The sequence below is a fragment of the Papio anubis genome, chromosome 6 (genome assembly GCF_008728515.1).
Source record: "Papio anubis isolate 15944 chromosome 6, Panubis1.0, whole genome shotgun sequence".
NCBI lineage: Eukaryota > Metazoa > Chordata > Mammalia > Primates > Cercopithecidae > Papio > Papio anubis.
In genome coordinates, this window is record NC_044981.1 from 20166087 (window position 1) to 20185877 (window position 19791).

The 19791-nt window shown below is 40.9% G+C and overlaps 1 protein-coding gene across 7 annotated transcripts in view; it reads right to left on the reverse strand.

The window, feature by feature from the left end:
* The window catches only part of MBOAT1 (membrane bound O-acyltransferase domain containing 1), a 111566-nt gene that overhangs the window by 51762 nt on the left and 40013 nt on the right, over positions 1-19791 (reverse strand). Inside the window, exon 1 of one of the 7 annotated variants that reach the window (XM_017957622.3) lies at positions 11872-14004. The exons of the other annotated variants lie outside the window; for them this stretch is intronic. The gene's annotated coding sequence lies outside the window, so the exon portion shown is untranslated. Of the gene's footprint in view, positions 1-11871; positions 14005-19791 lie in introns of those variants that run through there. 7 annotated transcript variants of the gene reach the window in all.

Consider the following 19791-nt stretch of genomic DNA (forward strand, 5'->3'; position numbering starts at 1 on the left):
AAAGAAGGTATTAGATGCAAAGTCTGACGAAAGAGCTCCCTTATTTGGTACCTAGGACATCAAATTGTTCTCCAAAGTGATCACCAGTTGTTTTCTGACTCTGCGAATGACTCACATTCCCTAATACTGGTACTAAACCCATTGTTCTACTCCGGCAAAATGCAGGACTTACAACAATGTCTCATTTTAAACCGGCATCCAAGAAACAAGAGCTTTCCTCAAATTCAAGGTGTGATGCTGCAGACCTACAAATAGTGACACAGCCCTGCATTCAACGTCCAGCGCCAAGCCTGTCCAGTTATGCAGGCTAGACACCAAATTTCCTTAGAAAAATCTCAGTGGTCTACCTCTTGAGAGTATTGTGCCTAAAAGAAAACAAAAAATTTACTGAAATCTATAGAAAAGGTCAGCTGATATTAAAAAGCAATAAGCAAACATGTACCTTTGCAATTTATATTTACCCAAAATCAAATTCCAAATACATTAAGTGGTTTAACCATTCATTAAAACTAGAAAAGTAACTTAAACTCTTCGAAATATTCAAAACTGAAACCTCAGTATGAATTCACTTTTAGAAGGCACTTAATTGAAAAGAGACCGAAGATAGAGACACAACTTCAGCATCAGCATTTCATGCTTCAATAAACTGCTGCTGATAACAAAACTCATTAGGGCTGAGCTGGGAGGTAGGGCTGGAGGGAGCAGAATCAACTCCATTTGAGCTCATTTTGTTTGCCCAGTGAAAAACAATACTTTGGACCCTTTATGACTCAGAAAATATTGCTTTCAGAAAATTTCTGTTTTGGTTTTTTAAAAGTTGACGGTTGGCCGGGTGCGGTGGCTCATCCCTGTAATCCCAGCACTTTGGGAGGCCGAGGCAGGCAGGTCACCTGAGGTCAGGAGTTTGAGACCAGACTGGCCAACATGGTAAAACCCTGTCTCTGCTAAAAATCCAAAAATTAGCTGAGTTTGGTGGTGGGTGCCTGTAATCCCAGCTACTTGGGAGGCTGAAGCAGGAGAATCACTTGAACCCAGGAGGCAGAGGTTGCAGTGAGCTGAGATTGTGCCACTGCACTCCAGCCTGGGCAACAGAGCAAGACTTCATCTCAAAATTTTTAAAAAACCAAATAAATAAATAAAATTAAAAATAAAATTAAAAAGTTGACCTTATTGAGTTTCACCTTTCCAAGAAAACCTGTTCTCACCACTGCCCACCTTCACTTTCTATCTTGAAAGATAGAGAAGTGACTTGTAAGCCTGTCCTGCATGATTTGGTCATATCTTTTCATCTAGGCTGAATGAACAGCCAAGGAACACACACAAACAAAATATATATAGAAAAAGAATCACCTTAGCAAGGTTCAAGACTCACATTCCCTAAGACTGGTACTAAATCCATTGTTCTACTCTAGCAAAATGCAGGACTTATATCAATGTCTCATTTTAAATTGGCATCCGATAAACAAGAGCATTCCTCAAATTCAAGGTGTGACACTGAAGATCTATAAATGGTGACACAGCCTTGCAATCAACATCCAATGGCAACTGGAAAGTCCAAAAGTTATAATAGGTGACAGATCACATGTTCTTTCATTCTCACAGCCCAGTCTGCAACCACAGCAGAACTCAGGAAAGTGGCAACAGGGAAATTTCCTGCATTCTTTTTGATTTGGCCAGAATTATTGAGCATGTGCACATGAGGAATGATTTGGAGGATGGAGCATGGTTCTCAAGAGTGTAGTCCCCCAACCAACAGCATTCATGCCCCCTTGGAAACTTGTTAGAAATGCACATTCTTGGGGCCCACCCTGGCCCTACCAAATTAGACATTTCCTAGGCAGGATCCAGCAATCTGTGTTCTAACCACCCCCAAACCCAGGTGACTGTGATACACATTCAAGTTTGAGAACCACAGGGATAGAAGAGAAAGAAGGTATGTTCCCTGCTTTTGAGGATCTTATCATCTAACTAGGAAAACAACATAATTAACCTAAAAGTAATTGTGAAATAACAGTAAGAGACTGTCTCTACCCTCCAATCAAGAAGAGAAGATTTATATGCTCTGGGCTTCGATTTCTTTATTTCTAAAATGTGTGCTTTGGGGGAATTGGTGTCTAACATCTCTTCCAGGTCTAATGGTCTCTGATTCTATATCTAACCTGTGTTTAAAAAAAAAAAATTAATTGGGAGGCCAGTAGGCTGAGATGGCTCTGGTGCCTTGGGTTCCCTCATAAGCAAGCCAAAACCTAATTCAGAGGGAATAGTCATAGCCCAGAAAAACAAGCTTAACCAATCAGAAACTACCAACTAAGCTCCAGCTAGAGGCTTCACCAATCAGAAACTACCTACTAAACTCTAACTAGAGACTTTACCAATCAGGTAAAGACTTTACCAAATAACCTCTAAGTAAGGGCTATCCACTTTAACTCATCAAATATTTTCTTGGGTTTTGCTTTTTTGAACACCTTATAAAAGTTTCCCCCAGTCCCTTTTGGTGGAGCCCAAAGTGCTTGCAGGCTGGTGTTGCCTGACTCATGAACCACTAAATGTTCAAATAAATGCTTTAAAATTTTAATGTGTATAAGTTTATCTTTTTACACCAGAATCCTTTCCTTGACTGTTAATGGTAAATGCCTAAACTCAAGACTTCATCATGGATTAAAAGCTGCCCTCTACGTACAGACTCAACCTGCTCCACCACCCTCTCCCCAAGAGGTAATCCTGGATGGACAGCAGAGTGCTCCACGACAAACTCCTCTCAAGCAAAAGTAGAAAAACACAACAGCACCACGCAGTTCTAGCAGGAGGGTACTAGCAGATATAGGATTGCTTTTCAGTGACCACACGTGTACATCTTATAAGGTACAGGCTGAACCAGACTGAGATACCACTTCACAGCTATTAATATGGCTATTATATATTTTTATAAACCAAACAGAAAATAGTAAGTATTCACAGAGATGTAAAAATATTTGAACCCATGTGCGCTGTTAATGGGAATGCAAAATGGTGCAGTCAGTATGGAAGACAGCACGGAAGTTCTTTAACATGCTAAACATAAAATTACTATATGATCCAGCAATCCCACTTCTAGGAATGAGCCACAAATAACTGAAAGCAGGATTTTTAAGAGATATTTGTACCCACATATTCATAGCAACATTATCACAATAGCCAACATGTGGAAGCTGCCCAAATCAATGGATGAATAAACAAAATGTGGTATACACATATAACGGACTATTCAGCCTTAAAACAGAAGGAAATTCTGATATATGCTACAAAATGTATGAACTTTCAAGGCATTATGCTAAGTGAAACAAGCCAATCACAAGGTACAAATATGGACAAGTATGCTTCCACTTACATGACATTAACCTAGAGTACTCAAATCCAGAGATAGCCAGTAGAATGGTGGTTGCCAGATACTAGAGAAAGAAAGTAATGGAGTTATTGTTTAATGGGTATGGAGTTTCTGTTTTGCAAGATAAAAAGAATTCTGGAGATGGATGGTTGTGATGGTTATACAACAATGTAAACATACTCAATGCCGCTAAACTGTATGCTTAAAATGGCTAACATAGTAAATGTTATGTTATGTTATGTACAGTTTGCCACAATTTTTTATAAAAGGGTCCAGGCTGGAGTGTGATGTGAATTTGTGTTGGCTGACTCATATCTACACTCGTGGCTGGTGGAGAATATAACCATCTCTGCAGCCAAGTGCAGCTGGCTCCTACCACAATTCATACAGGCACAGAGTTCGATTTTTGTTCCTTTCCTCTATAAAGGGTCAACAAAATCAGAGGCCTGATCTTTTAGATGTACATCCTGGAATTGTTTTGATTTGATGATATATGGGATCTGCTTCCAAATAATCTAATGGGATCTAATGGGAATGGGTGAATGGGATGAGTAGAGATCAATAGTTCTCAACTGAGGCTGATGTGCTCCTACCCGGACATTTCTGGTTACCATAACTAGAAGAAGGGGTGAGTGTACCAATGGCATCTAGAGATCAGCGATGTCGTTAAACATCCTAAAAGGAACAGTGTAGCATCCCACAACAAAAAAATTTCCAGCCTAAAATGTCAGTAAGTGCCAAAGTTAAGAAACTCTGGTGGAACACAGTTAGATGAGCCAGATTGGGTATGAGTTGGAAATTGTTGAAGCTGAGTGTCGGGCACATGAAAATTCATTCTACTAATCATTCCACTTTGATGTATGTTTGAAATTTTCCATAACAAGGCCTTTTTAAAAAAAAAAAATTACAAAACTCTGGAAAGCAAATCACTGGCCTAAGATACAGATTTTAAACCCTGGTGATTCCAAGCACTTGAAACTGAAAAGTTCTTTTTATCCACATCAGAGAAACACCTAAATCAGGGAAGTAATATACGTAAGTTAAGAAACAAACTAAAACAAAAAATGGGATGTCTTAATAGGAAAAGAACCACCTTTTATGAAATGATCAAATATCCATTAAACAATGAACCAAATCGGCCAGGCACAGTGGCTCACGCCTGTAATCCCAGCACTTTGGGAGGCTGAGGCAAGCAGATCACGAGGTCAGGAGACCAAGACCATCCTTGCTAACATGGTGACACCCCATCCCTGCTAAAAATACAAAAACAAAATTAGCTGGGTGTGGTGGCAGGCACCTGTAGTCCCAGCTACTCAGGAGGCTGAGGCAGGAAAATGGCGTGGACCTGGGAGGCGGAGCTTGCAGTGAGCCAAGATCGCGCCACTGCACTCCAGCCTGGGCGACAGAGCGAGATTCTGTCTCAAAAAAAAAAAAAAAAAAAAAAGGAAAGAAATGAATCAAATCATAACAAATACAAGAGAAAAAGACCTGTCCTCAGTAATGATTAACTAATTGTGATGTGATCTCCCATCCTGTGACCAACAATACAGTAAGTGGTTATAAGCAAAAAGTCAACATAGAGTCAGGCTCGCTGGCTGCAAGATCTAGACCCACCACTTAGTGGAGGGTTACAAAAGCTCACTTTGTCTTGGTCCTCATCGATAAAAGGGAGGTAATAATAGTAGTTCTACTTCACAGGGTTGTTGTAAGGTCTAAACAAGTCAAAAATGTAAGGTCACTTAAAACAGTTCTTTGCACTAATAAGCACTTGCTATTAATATTATTCTACATCTACTAAATTAACACTTGCATACATTGTGCACAAAATAAATGCATTAACTGGGAACTACTGCTGAGCTGTTAAGAACTTGTTTCTCCAGCCTCCTCCCTTCTTGCCTTCTACCATCTCCTTTTCCACCCAACATTTAGACAGTAGCCTAAGTCTTCTGTTTCCTTTCTTCCACAGGGAGAGGCAATATAGCCTAGGACAAAGAATTAATCTCTGGGTTGCCAGCTCCTAAGCCAAGTTCTTTGGGTTTTTTGTTTTGATGTGTGTGGTTGTTTTATTTCGTTTTGCTTGTTTTGTGTTTTGAGACAGGGTCTCGCTCTGTCACCCAGGCTGGAGTGCAGTGGTGTGATCTTGGCTCACTGCAGCCTCAACCTCCCAGGCTCAAACCATCCTACCACCTCAGGCTCCTGAATAGCTGGGACTATAGATGGGCACCACCATGCCCAGCTAGCCCAGCTAATTTTTCTTTTTAGTTTTGTAGACAGGTTTCACCATGTTGCCCAGTCTGGCCTTGAACTCCCGGGCTCAAGCAATCTGCCTACCTTGGCCTCCCATAGTGCTGGGATTCAGGCGTAAGCCACCACACCTGGCCTCTAAGTCAAGTTTTATAAACCTGAAGTAGAGACAAATCTGAAAGTCAAATCAGTTTCCAGAAATTAGGGGAAAATCATTTTTTCTTTTTAATTCCAAAAGTTCATCTTCATAAATCAAAGCAAAGCTGAAGAAATTAACACAGTTTCTACCATAATTATGGAGGGAAAGAAAGCCCTGAATGATGGAAGGGCTACTTTTCTGCACAAAAGGAGATAGCAAGCTTGGTCCACGGGCTGGAGGAGGGATGTCTCCAGTTTCAGTGGGGACAGAACGAGCCCTTAGTTACATGTGTGAAGGCTCACATGACACATGAGCACAAAGGCACTGAAACCATAGAAACTGATGGGCTCCCTCAAGAAGTCTGGGACGATGAAGGTATCCCAGTTGAAGAGACAGTTGCCTGGCTTCTCAGAGTGCAGCCAAGGGAGGTGGCCAGCCCTGCAGGGAAGTCCTGCTTCTGAGAGGATGAGTGGCTGTCAAGGTACACAGACCTGGGTACTTCACAGCCTCTCTCCCAGGCTCTGGGAACAACCGAGAGGCAGGATGAGAGCTGGCGGACCTGAGGAGGTCTTGAAGTTGGACGGAGGAGACCATCAAGTGTGAACCATCCACTTGGAGCCATAGAAGGAGCTGCAGGGAGCAGCAGATACAACAACAAGAGGCCAACGCCAGGACCACAAGGATGTGTTCTATCAGAGCAGAGGAGAGCCAGGCCCCAATAGCAGGACCAGCTGCCCTTGCCAAGGCCAGGAAGGACTGTAAATTCCTCAGGGCTTAGTTCCTCCCCAGGTGAAGGGGTGCGCAAGCCTTCAGTGTAACCAGTCCTACACTGGAATAGGTTGCCTAAAACTGCCCATGTAGCATGAAAGCTACATTAAATTTAGTTGGGAGAAACTTAAAAGTTACACTTGTAGCATCCTGTGTCTGTGGCTGTACATTTCAACCCCACTATTATTGCCCCTATGGGAAATATGCACAAAAGTTCTGTATGAAAAATATTCATCCCAGCATGATTTCAAGTAGCAAAAGGAAGAAGGAATTTAAAAATTCAACAATTAGTAAAGGCACTGGTTAGCACAGGAAGCAAATAAAGGACGTGCCCTTCATCACTGTCCTTTTTTAGTGTAATACGGTAGTGTTTGCTATAAGCCATAACTTCTGACTGATTCTTGGAAATTCATTCATTGGGTAATAAAAAGCTAAATACTGAAAAAATATTGAGGCATTATTTGCAAGACAAAATGATGTTAAAGCAACCTAAATAGAGGACAACAGAAGGATAGTAATCAATGGTAAACCCATTCAATAGAAAAGTATGCCATCATTAAAAACAGGCATTATAGGCTGGGCACAATGACTCATGCCTACAATCCCAGCACTCTGGGAGGCTGAGGCAAGAGGATTGCTTGAGACCAGGAGTTTGAGACCCCATCCCTACAAAAAATAAAAAATAAAAAATTAGCTGGCATGATAGTGAAAGCTTGTAATCCTAGTTACTCAGGAAGCTGAGGCAGGAGGATTGCTTAAGCTTGTAGTTCAAGGTTATGGAGAGCTATGATTATGCCACTGCACTCCAGCCTGGACAACAGAGTGAGACCTTGTTTCTTTAATTAAAAAAAAATGGGCAGTTTATAAAGTACCTGCCATAAAATGAAAAACATTTGAGATAACTAATGAATAAGATAATATAAAAGTATATGTATATTTACAACTATGTAAAAAAGGTAGCATGTAGAAAATGGCAAAAATAACGTGTAAAATGGATTACGACTATTATATCAGGATGGCAGGAATCTAGGCGAATATTTTTGTAAATTATTTTCATCATTTGGAAAGGTAAAATTACATGTAGAATTGCCCACACATTCCCTGCACAGCCTACTCACACTCACATACACAAACTGTGATACTCTAAGGAACTCATAATGCTTATGACTGGTATCCCCCCAAAATCCTTATTTTAATACTACTTACTCTATCCTCAGTGTTGTAATTATTAGCACCTTATTTTAATACTACTTACTCTTTCCTCAGCGTTGTAATTATTAGCACCTGCTACAAATAATGTTTAGGGAGGAGTTGGGCATAAATGGAAGATGTTACACTGTTAAAAAAAAAAAAACCTCATCTTAAAAAGACACTTTTTATAGACAGCAAAAGAAACAATGTATAACAGTTAACAGTAACAAAAGTAACAGTCAAGAGTAAAAACGTGGGTGGCCAAAGAAAATGAAAACATAAGCCAGCCTGCAGTGGCTCACCCCTGTAATCCCAGCACTTTGGGAGCCCAAGGCAGGCAGATCAGCTGAGGTCAGGAGTTTGAGACCAGCCTGACCAACATGGTGAAACCCTGTCTCTATTAGCCAGACATGGTGGCATGCACCTGTGATCCCAGCTACTCGGGAGGCTGAGGCAGGAGAATCGCTGGAACCTGGCAGACAGGCTGCAGTGAGGCAAGATCATATCACTGCACTCCAGCCTGGGTGACAGAGCAAGACTCTTGTGAAGAAGAAGAAGGAGAAGGAGAAGGAGAAGGAGAAGGAGAAGTAGAAGGAGAAGAAGAATGAGAAGCAGCAGCAGCAGAAGCAGAAGCAGCAGCAGAAGAAGAAAATGAAAATATGTACCATGATTACTGGCCTAAAAACAACCACATTAAGCAACAGAATAGGACAGAGTCCACAGATAAGCCTACACTTCAATGTCTGTCGATTTTTGACAAAGGTGTGAAGAACGCACAATGTGGAGAGGATGGTCTCTTCAATACATGGTGTCGAGAAAACTGTATAAACACATACAGAAGAATGAAAATGGACTTTTATCTCATCCCTTATACAAGAATCAACTCAAAATGGATTAAAGGCTGAAATGTAAGACCTGAAACTATAAAACTGCTAGAAGAAAATATAGGGAGAAACTACATGCCACTGGTCTGGGCAGTGATGACTTGGATTTAACCCCAAAAACACAGGCAACAAAAGCAACAATAGGTCAATGAAGGCGCACCAAACTAAAAAAGCTTCTGTGCAACAAAGGAAAAAATTAACAGAGTAAAGAGACAACCCACAGATTGGGAGGAAATATTTGCAAATCATAAAGGGCTCATATTCAAAATATACAAAGAACTCCAACTGTTTAATAACAAAAAAATAAATAATTCTAATTACCAATGGGCAAAGGATCTGAATAGACCTTTCTGAAAAGAAGACATCCAAATGGCCAGCAGATATGTGCAGAAATGCTCAACATCTCTAATCATCAGAGACATGGACATTAAAACCACGAAGAGACATCACCTCACATGTGTTAAAATGACGATTATCAAAACGATAAGAGACGACGAGTGCTTGGAGAGCTTCTGGAGAAAAGGGAACGCTTGCACACTGTCAGGAGAAATAGAAATCAGTATAGCCATTATGGAAAACGGTATGGAAGTTCCTCCAAAAACTAAAACTAGAATTTGCCATAGGATCCAGCAATCACACTTCTGGGTATATGCCTGAAGAAACTGAAATCAGTATGTTGAAGAAATATCTGCACTCCCATGCTCACTGCAACACTATAGCCTAGATATAGAAGCAATCTAAGTGCCATCAAGGGATGAATGGATTTTTAACATGTAGTCTAGATGCACAATGGAATACTATTCAGCCTTTAAAAAGCAGGAAGTTATGTCATTTGTGACAACATGATAAACCTAGAAGATATTGTGTTAAATGGCATAAGCCAGGCACAGAGAGACAAACACCATAGGATCTTAAATATATGTGGAACCTAAAAAAGTCGAAAAAGCAGTGAGTTTAACAGTGGTTACCAGAGCCTGGGGGTGGAAGGAAGTAGAGGAAGAAAGGGGAGACATTGATCAGTGGGTACAAAGTTACTGTATGAGGTGATAGGTTATGTGAATTAGCCTGATTCTATCCTTCCACAATATACACATGTATCAAAACATCACATTGTACCCTATAAACATATACATTATTTGTCAATTAAAAATAAAATAAAACTTACAAAACATATGTATCATGATGTTCCTTAATAAACCCTTCACATTTAAAAGGAATATATACAAAGTTTACTTTTCTACTGATCCACTCCCTCCAGAGTAGCAAATAAAGTGGCACTTTCATTCATGACATCCAGCAATGTCCTCTCAACAACTGAAGTATTGTGTGGGCCTTTATGCAAGAGGGGACGGTAGAGTGCAGCTATTTTGATCAGATTCTTACAGACAAGCAAGACCGACATAGCTCAGATTCAGCAAAAGCTCAATTTCCACGCTTTTGCAAGATTTCAAAGTCACTGCAAGGAAATAAAACACATGCCCAAGTGTTTGACTTCTTATTTCATCAAACCACAATCAAACTGTGTGCAAATTTTCAAACACAAGTCTTAAATCTATTCTAATGTGCTGCTAGAAAGACATTATTTGGGGATTTCTGTTCCATGGACTTCATACTCTTCCAACAAAACAACACACTTCGCCAGGAGTTAAAAACACCGCCTTTCTCCTAACCAAGAGATACAAACAGGCCATTTTTAACAAATAGCAAATATTAACGGTTCAAAAGCATTTCCCCTACTGCAGTGGTTTACCAGTGGCTCGCCAATGAGCAACAGGCAACTGTCCAGGCCTGGAATGTCCAGTGTAACAAACTAAAAAGCTTCTGTACAACAAAGGAAAAAATTAACAGTGAAGAGACAACCTACAGATTGCTAGAAAATATTTGCAAATCATAAGGGGCTCATATTCAAAATATGCAAAGAACTCCAACTGCTTAATAACAAGAAAATAAACACTCAACAACACTGCCTTATATGCTCCAAGGCAAAACCAATCAAGTTAAACAATTCTTTATTTAATGGCAAGCCATCCTTCCACCACAAAGAGTACTCTTTTGCATTGCCCCCCTACGAATAAAAGTAGCTGGGAAAAAGTGCTAAAAATGCTCTCCTTCCTGTACCACAGAACAAAAAGTGACTGTAGAATACCCTTGAGTTACTTTACACTTTCAAAGGGATCCTTTGTTACACTTTCATTCCACACTCCTCAGAAAGTTGGCAAGAAGTATTTTTAAATCTCTACAGAGCCTTCTTTCTCCCAGTTTGTGGATAAGCAAATATTATTTAAGATTGATAATCAGTGTACACAATTTATAGCCCAAAAGACCTCTAATTCAGGGGTCCCCAACCCCCCAGCCACAGACCAGTACTGGTCCATGGCCTATTAGGAACCAGGCCACACAGCAGAAGGTGAGTGGCAAGTGACCAAGAGAAGCTGCATCTGTATTTATACCACTCCCCATCGCTTGCTAATTTACCACCTGAACTCCACCTCCTGTCAGATCAGCAGTGGCATTAGATTCTCAGAGGAGTGCAAACCCTATGGTGAACCGTGCATGCCAGGGATGTAGGCTGCACACTCCTTATGAGAATCTAATGCCTGACGATCTGTCACTATCTCCCATCACCCCAGATGGGACCATCTAGTTGTAGGAAAACAAGCTCAGGGCTCCCACTGATTCTACACCATGGTGAGTTGTATAATTATTTCATTATCTATTACAATGTAATAAGAATAGACATCAAGTGCACAATAAATGTAATGAGCTTGAAGAATTCTGAAACCATCCCCATCCCCCACCCCCACTCCATGGAAAAATTGTCTTCAACAAAACCAGTCCCTGGTGCCAAAAAGGTTAGGGACTACTGCTCTAATTGAGATTTTGTCTAATCATCACAATAAATGCCATTTATCCAGTGCCTACTATGTGTTGTGCACAGTGATAAACCTTCCACAAATGACTCCATTGCAACCTTCCCACACCTTAGGAAATAGCTCACTCCCACTTTATACAGGAGGAAAATGAAGAACAAAACAGTTAAGCGCATGGTGCAAGTCACAAAGTCAGGGAGTGGTAGAGCCAGGGTTTCAAACGCAGCCTGAGTTCTCTCACGGTATATTCCCTTGCTTCACTTTTAACCCCTAACATTCTCCCCAGAAATAATATCACTCAGGGAGAATTGAGTAATAGCCTGTATTCATTTTCTAGGGCTGCCACCACAAAATATCAAAAACTAGAGGGCGGGGTGGGGGGCAAAAAACAACAGAAATTTATTTTCTCACAGTTCAGGAGGCTGGAATCTGAGATCGAGGGTGTCGGCAGGGTTGGTTTCTTCTGAGACCTCTGTCCTTGGCTCCAGATGGCCATCTTCTCCCTGTGTCTTCCCTCTGTGTGTGTCTGTGTCCTAATCTCTTCTTACAAGGATACCAGTCATGTTGGATTAGGAACCACTGTAATGACTTTCTTCACTACTAAGTTATTAAGTAATAACTTAATGACTGCTTTGAAAGCCCCATCTCAAATACAGCCACATTCTGGGGTACTCAGGGTTTAGGACTTCAACATTTAAATTTGGGGGGAACACATTTGACCCACAACACTGCCCAATAAAAATCCTCTACTCAAACCCATGGAATGAAATAGACTTCATTTTCTTTGCCCCTATAGCTAGGAAGCAGGTAAGACTGAAAGCAAAGGCCGTGTGGGATGCTGGGAGCCTCAGAGCCTGCTATCTGCCTGGAGGTGCCTCAGCCACTATAAACAGTGTCAGAGAGGGTTCTCCTAGCTCCTGTGTGTGTCCAAAGCTTATTAACCTATAATGGGTATAATGGGCTTACACATGTTGAGGAAGTTCATTATCCTTTGACCTTTCTTTTAAACATACAAGTTTTAAAGCAATAATAATCAGCATTTATTAAACACATATTATGTGCCATGGTCTCCACAAATATTGGCTGTTATTCTGCATGCTTCATGTCTACTATCTCATTTAATCTTCTCGACAACTCTCAATGTGCTACTGAGAAAACTCACACAACGTCAGTGGCCCCAAAACCCTCAGCTGTAGGGCAGCTCCATTAGTCAAACTGAGAGGCTTAGGCTGCCTGCAGTGGCCTCTCAAGATCTCATTCTTGTACAAGGGAAGATTTGAATTAAACTGATAGAGCTGAAAGTCCTTTCCAACAACCGTTCTTTGAGGCATGTATAAACTCTCTGTCTATAGTATAGTCATGAACCAAGCTTCTTTCCGTCAGTTCAGGGTATGTCTTCCATCCCTGTAGAGTGGGATAATCCCTCTTTTAATGCTCAGAGAAAGAGTCCTTATACACTTGGTTAGAGATTAAATTGTACATGGAGACTTTTGGCTTACCTTATTCTGCAAATATCATGTCACATGGATTAGTTACGATTTAGAATGAAAGCCCTTTAAAAACTTACTCCAGTGGCTAAAAGGTGGAAAATGATTGTGCTGTCTCTTTAGGCTTTGAGGCAAGAAAAAACCCTGAAGTACATAGGTGATATCTACATATTTCAGCCTGCCTCCCATCCCATAAATCAAATCCTTATAATCCTTGGCCCAGCAGGCAGGGAAGACTGTAAAGAACTCAGGACTATTTAGGAGTCTTAAAAAACCCTGTCCACAAGCACGCTGTCAGTCCCCTCCTCTGGAAATAAAACATTCCCATTAGAGTTAATTCCACCGTTAACCAGTTAAAAATGTTAATATTATTCATACTTTATTGTTAATAATATTAACATTGGCTAGCACTAATGTGCTGACTACCTCCCAGGAACTGTTTTCATTCCTTCTGCTTGTATAATTCCTTTTATCTTGACAACTCTCGATGTGCTTTGAGGCTTCCATTCTACAGATACAGAAATTCAGTCACGGAGAAGTTAGAAAATGTACCCGAAATCATACACCCAGTCAGCCAGTCAGTGGTAACACTGGAATCTCATCTCAGGGAGTCTGGTTCTACTCAGGCACAACCTTCTTGCATGATTCAATATGTCATTTTCCAGATGAAGAAACTGGAGCCCCAAGACAGTCCATGACCTGGCCTGGGTCACATAGCCTCTGAGCATCAGCGCTGAGACCAGAACTCAGGCATCCTGACTCCAGTCCAGCAGGCCTTCTGAGGATTCCCCAGCAGCCCTGGAGGTGGGGAGGGAGTAAATTGGGGTGCAGAGAGTCAGTGGGGGCCCATCTAGGAATAAGAGCCTGAGTAAAGAACTCTGGGCCTCCACAGGGAGTGAGGGGCACACACTGCTGAAGGGATCCCACTGAATAAGGAGGTGGAAGGTTAGGGGATGACTTTATAACCTTGACTGGGGCCGGGGATGTCAAGTTTTATACAGAGAGAGATCACCACCAACAGCATGTATGTGTGCATGTGTCTGTATAATGTGTGTATACAATATATACATATTTTTAATATTTGTGTATATATTATGTACATAATATATACTTATATTTAATATAGAATACATGCATATAAAATCTATATATAATATAAACATATATATTTAATAAAGAATGTGTGTACATGTATACACACACACATACAAACACATCCCATATATATATGTAACCTGAAATTTCTCCTGTGGCTCAGGTCCACCCACCTGGTCCTGGAGTCACCTTCTTTCAGTCTGGTTCCATCATGAAAAGTAACCTCAAATAAGAGACCACGACCACTTACAAGGTTAAGTGGGTATGTGGGATACTAATAACATCTACTCTACCCAATTGTGGTGGGCACTAAATGGAACGTGAAAGTACTATGAAAGTATTTTGTATAGTACTTTAAAAGAACTATAAAGCTTCACAAGTATTAGACAGGCTCCAAAGTGGTAGCTAACTAGCAGGACCTCTCTAAGACAGCAGCTCTCAAAACTGGAATCAACCAAAGAGCTGGGTTTTTGTGTTTTTTTTGGAAAACTAAAATTTAAAATGACTGATTTTAGAATCCCAATCCAGATCAGACTGTGTTGGGGGGGAGGGGGCGGGGGTGGGGAGTAAGGCATCTTTAAAAAAAAGTTTTTTTAGGTTCCAAGGCGAATTTAATATTCAGCCAGGGCTGAGATCTACAGCTTCAACTTATGATGCCAAGCGGGAAGAAAGAGGCAGCTTAACGAGTGTGTGTTACAGTACAGACATTCCCTGACTTATTCATGATGGTTCGACTTAACGATTTTTCTACTTTACGATGGTGTGAAAGTGACTTGCATTCAGTAGAAACCGAACTTTGAGTACCCATACGACCATTCTGTTTTTCACTTTCAGTACAGAATTCAACAAATTACATGAGATACTCAACACTTTATTATAAGATAGCCTTTGTGATAGATTATTTTGCCCAACTGTAGTGTTCTGAGCATATTTAAGATAGGGTGGGCTAAGCTATGATGTGGATAAGTTGGGCATATTCAATGCATTTTTGACTTTTCTGGTATTTTCAACTTAGGATAGGTTTTCTGGGATGTAACTCCATCATAGTTTGAGGAGCATCTGTAATTAAAGATTTAAATCAGGCATAAAATAGACAAGAGAAGCGAAGACTATTAGCAATTATCTGGTCCAAGTCCCTCATTTTGTGGGTAAGGAAACCGGTCCACAGAGGGGAAAGGTTACGGTGACCAGATTCTCCTGACTCCGTGGTCCAATCAGCTTCTGCTTTATAAATAGATTCAAAACTACATGTCCAACAACTGCAACATCTGTATTGCTTGATACTTTTTTGAGAACTAGTCTACATGTACCGGCTGACAGACTACGACTGCATCTTGGCTCTCTAACATTCCCTTACCACTCCACACACCCTGCTCCATGAACCTACAGAGGGGCTATAGAAACGTTTGGCACTCTGTGTACCCAATTCTACGCAGAAGGCTTAAAAATGAATAGTGGGCTGGGTGCAGTGGCTCACGCCTGTAATCCTAGCACTTTGGGAGGTCGAGGCTGGGTGGATCACTTGAGGTCAGGAGTTCAAGCCTAGCCTGGCCAATATGGTGAAACCCCATCTCTACTAAAAATACAAAAATTAGCCGGGCGTGGTGGCACACACCTGTAATCCCAGCTACTTGGGAGGCTAAAGCAGGAGAGTCGCTTGCACCCAGGAGGCAGAGGCTGCAGTGAGCCAAGACTGTGCCAGTGCACTCCAGCCTGAGCAACAGAGCGAGACTCTGTTTCAAAAAAAAAAAAGAATAGGGAAACCAGTTTGGTTAGAATAGGTAAACTAAGCTAACTAACCCAACATCCTATATTCCGAGATGGAATGAAACATATAAGAACTGCAGGTCCTTCTTCCAAGCATCTAGGAGAACTACATACAAATGAAGTCCATTAAAAGAAGCCATAGAGTTCAGGCTAATTTCATTTTATTATAAAATTAATGAATGCTCATTTTTTAAAAATGAACAATACAGAGAAGTACATGAAAGAAGCTCACGGATCCCTCATAATCCCAACCTTCTATACCTACTGTGCATCTCCCTTTTTAGCAGATGGAGCATATACTTTAATACTGTTTTCTATGTTTACTTTCAAAATCCAAACATATATCCATATGCATTGATTTCTCCTTTACTTTATCATAACCATGGTGTAAAAACTACACTGTAACTTGTTTTTCAATCAGCAAAAGATGGACATCTTTCCAAGTCAACTCATATTGAGCTAGCTTGTACTTTTTAAAGCTGCATAATATTCCACACAGCATGGCAGATGTAGTAAACTTTCCCCATGCCTTAGATTTTCATAGAGAGAGGGTGATCTTTACTCCATTCCCTAGGAGGAAAAATATGGAAGGAACATTTCCCCTTTTCCTCCGCCCTGACTCCCTCCCACTCTCCTCCCCAGGGAAGGAGGACTGACTGAATTAACCAGCTGCTAAATTGAGAAGAGGCACTGAGCAGGCCCAGCTCGGGCCTTTGAGAACTTCTCTCTTTGGGAGCCAGCCTGCCTTTAGACAAAGGTATTCTCCGTTCTGTGCTCCCTGCACAGAGTTGTGGCACATAATGTTGTCCTGCCCGCAGTGGTCCTGGAGTGTCTGCTCAGCAGTATCAGGAATTGGGTGGCCGAATCAGTGTCATTCAAGGATAAAGAAGTAGGAAAATTGCCAGGCGTAGTGCTATAATCCCAGCACTTTGGGAGGCCGAGGCAGGAGGATCGTTTGAGCTCAGGAGTTCAAGACCAGCCTGGGCAACACAGTGCGACCTCATCTCTATGAAAAATATAAAAAATTACCCAAATGTGGTGACTTGCACCTGTAGTCCTAGCTACTTGAGAGGCTGAGGTGGGAGGATCACTTAAGCCCAGCAGATGAAGCCTGCAGTGAGCTGTGATGGTGCCACTGAACTCCAGCCTGGGCGACAGAGTGAGACCCTCTCATGAATGAAAGGAAAGGAAAGGGAAAGGGAAAGGGAAGGAAAAGGAGGGAAAGGAAAGGAAAATGGAAAGAAAAGACAGAGGAAACCCATTGTGGTCACAGCTTTATCATTAATGAAGATAATGATTTGATCTCCCCCTGTCTGTCTCTTGGGTCTTATTTCCAAACTGGTTCCACATCTAGGAGGAAAGCAGAGTGTTGTCTGTTAGTTGCCCGAAACTCCGATACTATGGATGTGACATAATTTACTCAACCATTCTACAACTTCCAAGTTCTTTTCAGTTTTTTTGCTATTACAAATAGCACCATAAAAATTATTGTATCTATATTTTCACGTACTGGTAAATTTATGTCTATAAGATAAATTCCTTGCTTGATCAAGTAGTATATAATTTTTTAATTGTATAAATACCACCAGATCACATTCTCCAAAAGTTAAAGCAATGTTTTACTTCCCCCCAATAACATATAAGAGTATGTTCTCCTCACCCTTGCCAGCATAGGGTGCTGTTAATCTGTTAAATTTTTTTCAGTGAGATTGTGAAAAACTGATACTGCATTAATTTTAATTTGCATTTTCCTTACTGCTGGTTGAACGCCTTTTCATTTATTACTGGCTTTGGCCAATGAGTTTATTACCCACTAAACTAACGTCTCTAAGTATTTGTTATAAAAAGGGTGGAGTTACCCAGATTAATTAGATGCACAGATTTTAATCAGTGGTAATTGAGAATTGGTATAAAGTTAAGAGAACAAGCTTCGACTGCTTGAGATAAAGTCCCACCCTAACCCCCGAGTTGTACAACATTGGCCAAATTATTTAGCCTGTGTCCCCAATTCTTCTTCTATAAAATAGGAATCATGTAACTACTCTCACAGAATTAAGTGAGTTAATACATGTCAAGTGATTCCACAGTGCCTGTCACAACATTAACTGTACAATGCATGCTAGATATTATTAGTGCCTCTTTTGTTCCATCAAACTCTTTACCCAACACAGTGGCAAGGAGAAAAGCTCAAAGACACTAATTAGAGTTGATGAATTTCCCTGCACATCCTCCAGTAGGAAGCATATAAGATGAAAAGACCTCCCCAGAAACCCTACCTGGCCTACCAAATGCATAATAAGTTCCATCATAGTCAAAGAACTGATGCGTCCTAAATCTAAAAATGCAATTAGCCCATCTTCTTTCCCAAATGAGATTTGGGCTGTTAATTGTGCTTTAAAGAGGCCACATTCATTACTCATTTTTTAATCTCTTCATTATTTATTTTAAAATTCTTAGACATACACATTTGAAATAGTAAAAGTTAATCAAAAAATATAAGCCCAAGCAGCATAAATCGATTATGCTCTGATACTATAGTGTCATGTTTCTTATTAAAAAGTAACTGAAATAGCCAGGCATAATGGCGCATGCCTGTAGTCTCAGCTACTCAGGAGAATCGCTTGAGCCTGGGAGGTGGAGGTTGCAGTGAGCTAAGATCACGCCACTGCACTCCAGCCTGGGCCACAGAGCCAGATTGAAGAAAGACAGAAAGACAGAATGAAAGACACAGAGAGAGAGAGAGGGGAGGGCAGGGCAAGGCAGGGAGGGAGGGAGGGAGGGAGGAAGGAAAGAAGGAAGGAAGGAAGGAAGGAAGGGAGGGAGGGAGGGAGGGGAGAGGAGGGGAAGAGAAGGGAGGGGAGGGGAGGGGAGGGAAGGAAGAGAGGAAAGGAGAGGATAGGAGAGGAGAGGAGAGTATTTGGTTGTTAAATATCCCTAAGGAGGCATTAAGTACAAATATCACCAGGGGTTTCCCAATGGGTAAAATACAGAGGTTAAATAAGGTCGTTTAAAGAGAGGGAGGAAAACAGATGAAACAGATTCCCAAGTAACACCTTTTCCCAACAACCTATGCTGTCTCCTAAACAACAACAACAACAAAAACTGACTTGAAGAGTTATTTTCCTGGTGGACTTAGGTAAAACCTTTATCAGTCCAAAGTGATAAAAACCTTATCACTCCATAGCCATATATACTCTCCTATATACCAATAATACGACTTGCTATTTAAGATGCTGCCACGAGTAAGATCTCTGGAGACAATGGAAAAATGCAGAACCAGGGCTATATTTTCTTATGCAACACCCCAGGGTGTGACCAATTATCTCAGAGTGTGTTGTGAAATTCTCAAAAGTCCCAAAACAAAATTAATTTTAATTTGGTTTAATTTGAAAATAAAACACACTGCCATTTAGCTTTCCCCAAACAGAGATCTTATAGGGCAGGCTGGGATACAGCACAATTGTCACGACTCCAAGAGTGGAGGGACCCAAAGTTTGGTGACCCTTGTGCAATGCAGGACTGACGAAATAGGAATATCTGTGATTCTGCCTGGTCCCGAGGAACTGAACTATTTTGAGCTTCTATTATGTAATCACCTTCTCCAAAATATGTGTGTATATTAAAAAGGAAACTCTGATGTGGACCAAGAGTCAAAGTAACTACAATTCTCTGTTCCAAAAAAAAAGAAGGAAAAACCTTATCCTACCCAACAGCAAACTAGACAACAGTTTTCAAAACTGGGAAACAAGTTACCAATTATAGGTTTTAAAAAACTTAATAATAAACAAGTTTTGCTGTGGTGCCTATTAATTCTGCCATCCTCCCATCTCTTGATAGTCATAGGAGGAAGGAAGGGGGAGGGATTTGTATCTTTCAAATTTAACCCCACAGAATCTCTAAAGCTATACTCCATTTTTAACCTCCCCTTTGTGCCATAAATGGCAACATATCCCTAACACGCCACAACTACTCTGGCCAAGTC